The sequence below is a fragment of the Bidens hawaiensis genome, unplaced genomic scaffold, assembly GCF_021521415.1.
Source record: "Bidens hawaiensis isolate Kalapana, Puna unplaced genomic scaffold, B.hawaiensis_p1.1 tig00001961_1, whole genome shotgun sequence".
In the NCBI taxonomy this organism is placed as follows: domain Eukaryota; kingdom Viridiplantae; phylum Streptophyta; class Magnoliopsida; order Asterales; family Asteraceae; genus Bidens; species Bidens hawaiensis.
Window position 1 is genome coordinate 773,670 of NW_027491109.1, and position 9,056 is coordinate 782,725.

A 9,056-nucleotide genomic window follows, 5' to 3' on the forward strand; every position below is an offset into this window, starting at 1 on the left:
TTTCATTTTCAGAAACTGCATGCTAATACTGCCTCTTTTACTCCCTTTTTATACACTAAAAAACATTAAAAATAGACATGCTTACCAGTTAACACTTACCTCCTACCCAATTTAGGCTGTAGTAGTTATCTTCATCCAAAATCAAACGTAATTGATCAGCTTACTCTTTAACTATATTTAGAAAGAAGGCTACACACCATGACACATGGCAACAAAATCGACATGCGGATTTCGATTATCATGCAATTTTTAAAAATCATAATTATCATGGTTTCATATATGAATTGGCATATTTATATTGCATATCTTCATGAAATTACATACACACAAATGGATAAAGTACATATATGATCACAACATGAACTTATAATAATACTCTATATATGATCAAGCTTTTGTAGCTTCAAGTGGAGCCGATGCCTTATTGGCTGCAATTTGTTCGAACAAATCTCGGATCTTTAACCCGACAATGGTTTGAAACAAACCAGTCCCATTGTTACTACCCGGGAAATCAGCATGTTTCAACATTTGTTGGGTGATTTCACCGTAGAATTTGGTGGAAATGTTGCTCAAATGGCTTTCAACGTAGATGAGTTCGTCTAATCTGTCAAATTGCCCATCCATTTCCAACACGGAAACCTGCAAAAAGACGTAAATTAATGCCCAAAAAGCTCGTGTATCACTTGAAGTTTGCTTTTAGAAAAGCTCATTTATAAACGCTAGGTCGACTGACTCGTTTAAATTAGGCCTCAATATAATAAAAATAACAAAATAATATTGAAAAGAAACACAAAAGTAGTACATATATATCTCTCGATCTTTAAGAAAACTGGAAAAAATAATACATGTAGAGTTATAAGTTCTCTTGTTATAAATTTTGTATTGTGTATGTTAAAAAAGTTACCTATTTTGTCTTTTATATATCAATGTGTAAAAAAAAATAAAAATTATATTCTTTTGTCTTGTATATATCAAAAGCCTAATTAACGAGCCATGGTTGGCTCGAGCTTTGCTTTTCACTTTTTTAAAACAAACAAGTTGAGCCTAGCCAGCTTATTTAAGTTCAAACTTGAGCCCGAGCCCAACATGACTCGGATTGTCACAACACTAGAAATATACACAAGGTTAGCTACCTCATGGCCGAAATAGGCGTCTGGACCATAGGCGAATTTGATGCCAGGGTACGAGCAAGTGAGCTTTCTTCCACAGGGGATCCATGAAACGGTGGAACCTTCATCGAATAAGTAAACCGGGTTGAAGTATTTGACACCTTCTTTCATGATTAGCTTCACTCTCAACACTTTTCCCTCGTCGTCATCGGGGATCAGCTGAGTGAGCAACACTTCGATTACTGCATCCGCGTATTGCTTTTGCGGGTCTGCAGTTATTATCATGATCGATCATTATTAGTACACGTTATATAACGGGATTTCAAAGCATTAACTCATAAAAAATGTGTATTTGCTAGTACTTTAATAAAAATAAATAAATAAATAAAAACACTTTCAAAATAGCTATTTCTAAAATCTAAATAGAAATTTGTTTAAACATCTTTAAACAAGTTAATACATGTTTTGTTTAAGTTGACACATGCACGTAGCCGCCAACTAGATATTTGTCAAAATTTTAGTTATTTTTTAATTAGTAAAATCTACTGAGTATTTTATTAAAATACGTAGATTATTAAATGATAATATAAATAGTTCAACCTTAGTTGACACATTAATAATTATAAAAAAGGGATATTGAAAATAATAAAATTTGACTTGATTCTCATCCTATCATTCCAAAAATTTTAATCTTCTTCGATCAATCAGTAACATTTTCAAGCAATTATAAAAATATAATTTATGATTAAAACTAAATTCAAAATTAATGTTTAATTTATAACAATGTTTGGGCCAGGTAAGCTTTGGCTCACCAATCATCATTACCCAAGTTTAAATTCTTTGACTGGATTTCAAGCGTCACAATTTGTTGACGCTCCAGACTATCTAGCTCGAAACCCTTATGGGAAAAGTCCCTGACCATCAGGCCAAAGGCGTGATAGCCAGAAGTAGTGTTTATAGAAGATTACCGATGTAAGCATCAAAATCTGGTTTCCTGGCTTCAATGCTAGCTTTAATGCTTTCAAGACTATGTCCTCTCTCTGCCATATCTCTCTGACATACAAAATGTCAGTAATTGTTCTACATTTTTAATGTTTGTTTTCTACTTAAATAAATACAAAGTCCTGTCTACACATATGATACGTACTTGGATCTTCCATGCGAACGTAACCTCGTTACTGATGTCCAGATAGATACTGAAATCCAAAAGGTCTCTTACTCTTTGATCATACCTACACATATTCAAAAACACATATTATCGATACATCATAAGTGATACACATAAAATGCCAAATCTTTGCATCTTCTAGGCACATTTAATTTTCTATCATTTGCAAGTGTTTGTATACATAACTAACTGAGCTTAGAAAATTGTATAAAACTACTCTTGGGGTATTGATGGGTACGTGTGTTTTTGAGTGGCAAGGTAATAAATATTCTAAAAGTTGAAGACTTGAAGATGTTGCATTGAATGAAGATACTAGAGTGAGGATTGTGATCATCAAATCCGAAAAGTCGAAAACAAAGATAGAACGGTCGTTGACTTTTTTATTTATCAAATTATCATTGACCTTTTTTTTCAATTAGGAAAATTAATATTTTTTTATATTTTCTTAAAAATTAAATATAAAAAATAAAGTATATATATGTATTTTGTCATTTTTATTGCTTTATTATATATATTTATACATTAAATTGTGTAACACAAATATAAAAACACAAAAGAATAAAATAAAATAAATGTAAAAAAATAATAATAAAAAAAATCTTGATGATGTCTAACGTAGGAGCATGGCCCGGCTATAAGGGAGGGCCGGGTGGTCGACGGACCCAGGCCCGACATCCCGATAGGCCCGGATTTTTTTATTAAAATAAATATTTATATATTTTTATGAAAAACAATATGTATATATAATGTTTAAACTTAATTACACTACCACTAGTTTGGTTTAGTGGCAAATACGTGTGACTTTCAACTAAGCGGTTGTGAGTTCTAACCTCACTTAAGACATAAAGTTTTTGACACAACCAAGTCATAAGGTTGAAAAAATTAAAGATTATTACAAAATTAAACTGTTTAAATCCAACAATATACCTCTTTTTATTAAGGCCTAAAATTTTTTTGTCTTTGGCCCAAAAATTTTTAGCCTTTCTCGGAGCCGGCCTAATGCTACGCTAGCATGTATATATGCTACGACATTTATGAATCCAAGGATGCTTCAGAATGCAAATCTATTGTTACGGAGTATAATTAATATTTTATAATTTTAAAAAATCAATATTATTTATCAAGTTTTGTGGCTGACATGGATTTTCTTTTTAAAATAATAATTTTAAATTATCTCCATTATGGCCCAATAATACCACGAAGATATCATAATATTCTCAGCCATACAAATATCTATTTCCTATCCTCCACAAACAAACACACATCACATACTAATTCTTTCCAAAACATTCAACAATATGGAACACCATCAAACTTACTGTTCATCAATCTAACAAAGATTTTGATCACTGAATGAATGCAACTATACACAAGTTTACATAAAATAATAATACTTACATTGGGTGCAAACCTTCAATAACAAGAATCTTGGGTGGCTTGATGAGCTCAGGAGGGTCCAAAAGACCAGAGACATGGTTATAAATAGGCTTCTCAACAGCCACACCATCTTTATGTGCCTTAAACTGTTCATACATAAGATCAAAGTCATTGGCTCTTGGGTCAAGTGCAGTCACACCCTTTTCTTTCCTTCCAGTTCTGTCTAAAGAATGATAATCATCTAAACATATAACAGTGGTTGTGTCACTTATGAGTGTGTTTGAGTCAGGGTTACCACCCTTTGGTGGCTGAGGCTGCACCACCAAACACACTGGTTAACATTCTTATGAAGGTACTTGTAGGGGTATGGTACTAAACCTGGTTTTACGACCCTAAATTTATTATGTTTGGCTTATTTTATTATATGGACTAATACAATGTTATTGGGCTGAGGGGGTTTTGTGGAGGTAACCCTAACTGGGCTAGGCCCATTAGGGTACCATGATGGTGGCCATGAGGCTCTCTATATAAGGAGGTCTCCACCTCCTTGTCAAAGAGGATGCTCAATAAGAGCCACCACCATATTTTTGTGTCTGTAAACAAGGGATCCTTGGATTTCTTAGCAGTCACCTCCACACCCCCGAAAAGCCATTGCAGGTCTCAAGCAACCGGAGAAGAAGATCAAGACGTGGTTCGTTCATCTCGAAATCCGTGGAAACATCGTCATGGATCAGGTCAGATTCATTTCATGCTTCGACATTGGCGCCATCCGTGGGACGGCAACGAACTACCCTTCGATTTTCGTCTCGGCTGTCAGATCTCTCCCAGGAAAAACCCAGATCTGGAAGTTTACAGAAAAAGGCTTCAAGGCTTGTTCTATCAAAGCTCAAAAAGATCCATAGATCTAAAAGAGGCTTCCAGATCTGTGCAAGAAGAAACTGCCTGATTCGAATGAACAAGTCTCCGGATCTGTGATGGTTTTAAATCCGCTCCGAGCTTCAGATCTATCTAGATCTGATTTACAGATCTAGATTACAGACCTGGATTTTAGGTTTAAAATTGCAGATTTAACTCTCAAATTGCAGATCCAAAAATTACCGGACTTCCGCCGCCATGTACGCGCGCCCGCGGATTCTCACTCCGCAGCCATGCATGTGCCGCCGCGGGAACCACCATGTGGGTTTCGCGCAAAAGACCTCCACCATGTGGGTTTTGCGCAGAAGACTGCCACCACGCATGCTCGCCAGCGGGTCACCATTCCGCCGACATGCGTGAGCGCCCGTGGAAACCACCGCGGAAACCACCATGTGGGTTTCGCGCAAAAGACCTCCGCCATGCACGCGCGCCCGCGAGTCACCACTCTGTCGCCGTGCATGCGCACATAAGGCCAAGTGCCAAACTTAAAGGTTGAGAATCCTCATAAACCCATCAGGCCAAGCGCCAAACTTAAAGGTTGGGAATCCTCATAAACCCATCAGGCCAAGCGCCAAACTTAAAGGTTGGGAATCCTCATAAACCCATCAGGCCAAGCGCCAAACTTAAAGGTTGGGAATCCTCATAAACCCATCAGGCCAAGCGCCAAACTTAAAGGTTGGGAATCTTCATAAACCCATAAGGCCACGCGCCAAACTTAAAGGTTGGGAATCCTCATAAACCCATCAGGCCAAGCGCCAAACTTAAAGGTTGGGAATCCTCAAACCCATAAGGCCACGCGCCAAACTTAAAGGTTGGGAATCCTCATAAACCCATAAGGTCACGCGCCAAACTTAAAGGTTGGGAATCCTCATAAACCCATAAGGCCACGCACCAAACTTAAAGGTTGGGAATCCTCATAAACCCATACGGCTTCGCGCCGAATACAAGACCGAACGCGGCTCCGCTTCGTCCAACATGCGCACCACCATGATGCTTGAGCGCAGTCGCATATCACATGCTCATGCACCACATAGGCTCACGCATCACATATGCTCATGCACCACATATGCTCACGCATCACATATGCTCACGCATATTACATATGCTTACGCATCACATGCTCACGCATATCACATCAGCGCATGCAACATCTGCGCGTGGCGCATGACAAAACCAAAGCCTATGCGCAAGCGCATGAAACATCTGCGCATAACACACAGTCTACGCGCACGAGCATGCAACATCTGCGTGTGGCGCATGACACAAAGCCAAAGCCTATGCGCAAGCGCATGAAACGTCTGCGCATGACACAAAGCCAAAACCTATGCGTAAGCAACACAACAAATGAGAATAGTCTAATACCAAATCAGGATAACGACTACCTTATTTAGCAGCAATGAACTAGGGGACTATCGTGGTATACCACCACCACATTATCGCAATAGAAGACATCCGAATCTTAGGGCGGGAGCCTAATAATATCCCACATGGCCACGCGCCAGCTTTATTATTCTCATAGCTCGTAAGTCGCCTCTCGCGCGCAAGCTTTATTATTCTTATAGCTCGTAAGTCGCCTCACGCGCAAGCTTTGTTATTCTTATAGCTCGTAAGTCGCCTCACGCGCAAGCTTTATTATTCTTATAGCTCGTAAGTCGCCTCACGCGCAGGCTTTATTATTCTCATAGCTCGTAAGTCGCCTCTCGCGCGCAAGCTTTATTATTCTTATAGCTCGTAAGTCGCCCCACGCGCAGGCTTTGTTATTCTTATAGCTCGTAAGTCGCCTAACGCGCAGGCTTTGTTATTCTTATAGCTCGTAAGTCGCCTCACGCGCAGGCTTTGTTATTCTTATAGCTCGTAAGTCGCCTCACGCGCAGGCTTTGTTATTCTTATAGCTCGTAAGTCGCCTCACGCGCAAGCTTTGTTATTCTTATAGCTCGTAAGTCGCCTTACGCGCAAGCTTTTTTATTCTTATAGATCCGTAAGTCGCCTCGCGCGCAGGCTTTATTATTTTCATAGCTTGTAAGCTGCCTCGCGCGCAAGTTATGTTACATTATTATCAAGATGCGCGCTCTATCTTTTATCAGGCCTCGTGCCACTATTGTTATGATGCGTGCTATATCTTATTCATGCCAGGGCACCATCATTATCATAAGGACCACAACATGTCACCATCATGAAGAAAACCTCCCAAAACTCAAAGACAATAAAGACAAGGCCGAAGAAAAGGGAAAAAAACCGCCTCATGGCCTAACACACCTCATAAAGTCCAGCGCTCCACCTAGATGCTTGCGCACCCAGGAGCAACGCTGGACTTGGGGGGCTTGTAGGGGTATGGTACTAAACCCGGTTTTACGACCCTAAATTTATTATGTTTGGCTTATTTTATTATATGGACTAATACAATGTTATTGGGCTGAGGGGGTTTTGTGGAGGTAACCCTAACTGGGCTAGGCCCATTAGGGTACCATGATGGTGGCCATGAGGCTCTCTATATAAGGAGGTCTCCACCTCCTTGTCAAAGAGGATGCTCAATAAGAGCCACCACCATATTTTTGTGTCTGTAAACAAGGGATCCTTGGATTTCTTAGCAGTCACCTCCACACCCCCGAAAAGCCATTGCAGGTCTCAAGCAACCGGAGAAGAAGATCAAGACGTGGTTCGTTCATCTCGAAATCCGTGGAAACATCGTCATGGATCAGGTCAGATTCATTTCATGCTTCGACAGTACTCTTTCCACACCCAGAGTCTGCTGCTAGTCCAATGACTATTGTGTCACCTGATGAGCATGTGATCTCACCACCTCTAAAGTACCTGCAGCCACTTCTGGTCTTTTTGGTGTATAAAGACACATGCTTTGGGGTGAATCCCATGTGGGTTTTTGTGGGTGATGAGATTGATGAACATGATGAGTTCAAAGATTGGACTGTGTAGACTGTGCACACTGCCATTGGTTACTTCTCTCTCTTGTAATTCTTGAAGGTTTAGAGAGAGAAAGAGAGATAAAGGTTGGAGCTTTATCAATGAAAGATTCAAGATTTGTGTTCCTTAAAGGATCATGAGGGTATATGTCTTCAAATAATGCAAAATGAGAGTGTACAAGTTAAGGTGCACAAGGGTACAACTTACTTTGAAGTGATAAAACAGATGGAAGTATAGAAAGGAGATAGATGGGTTTAATTAGGGCTTCATTAGGTTTATGGGTTTCTATGACTACCCTTGGTTTTGGACAAAATTGGAGGTAATGTTAAGGTTTTAGAGGGAAGTCATAGTTGTGGTTTGTGTATATGTTGAAGGGTATATGTGTCATTGTAAGGATGAGTTTATTTTATGAACGGTTTTGTATCCATGACTCTAGTCTATACAACATAAAACCCTATTTCAATCGGGTCTCTTTGTTAATTTTGTTTATCTATTAGTTTTGAATATCAATGACACTAGACACACAACCAGGTGAACCTGGGTTGTAAATCGAGTAGTACACCAAAGGGCGTTTGATCCAATAGTATCTTGGTGTATTACTAGATGTTTGCTTTCTTGGAGGTCGAATAGTATTGTTAGGAGTAGATTAGATTTTCGTTCAAAAAATAAATAAATAAATAAATAAATCGAATGGTAATGTTAGTGTTAATTCATTTAGCAAACCAATAAACTTAACTTAACATTAGTTAGTAGTTTCTATCTCATTTTGGTCTATTAATTATAATGTATTAATAGGTGGTGATTACTTAATAATTATTTGTTTTGATCACTTAAAGGCGGAACTAGCAAATTGGTAGATACCACAAAAAAAATACAATAAATATACAAAAGTACAAGAATTAACTTGGATGAAAATAGCACCAAATACTCCAATCCAGATTCCTTAGCTTTTTCCTTGAACTATTTTTGATCCAAACGAAAGCAGTGGACTTGATTTCTTCAATTAACTTTGAACGCGAAATCACTTAACTGTTATACACTTTAACATTCTGTGCCCTCCAAATATGCAATAGGGGAGTGAGTATAATTGATTGACACACTTTCTTTTCTCTTCACTGTCCTGGACTTGTTTATGAACCATAAGCAATTTGTTGGCAGGATTAACGTTTTTGATTTCATGATACACATGATACTTTAATCTGAAACTAGTCACGCAATTCAAAGAAAATATTATTGTCATATAAGAAATCTACAAAATCATACAACTCTTTCTATAGTTAAGTTACTTACTTTATTAAACAAATTAGTGACAGCATAACCAAAATCAACCTGTGTACAAGTAAACAAGTTGAAATTGATATGAATTGTAAGTGATTAGTTACTATAGTTACACATTGGCAACCTTCAATGGTCAATGACATTTATCATGGAATCTTTACAAGTTGATGATGTTGGAGGAATTGTAAGTGTGTAGCTAATCCACATGTTTTGTTTTGTATTTAATTACTTTATAAGTGTTCACAAACGGGTGTAATGACCAATGGCTAATGGTTGGGTTTAACCGTTTA

At 38.2% G+C, this 9,056-nt stretch overlaps 1 pseudogene across 1 annotated transcript; it reads right to left on the reverse strand.

The window, feature by feature from the left end:
* Positions 1-229: 229 nt before the first annotated feature.
* On the reverse strand, positions 230-7,624 carry LOC143603724 (phosphoribulokinase, chloroplastic-like; annotated as a pseudogene). Its single transcript, XR_013148123.1, has 6 exons — positions 7,293-7,624; positions 3,676-4,026; positions 2,257-2,341; positions 2,078-2,162; positions 1,134-1,378; positions 230-639 (listed from the first exon to the last, which is right to left on the reverse strand). The product of XR_013148123.1 is annotated as a phosphoribulokinase, chloroplastic-like (transcript).
* Positions 7,625-9,056: the final 1,432 nt, after the last annotated feature.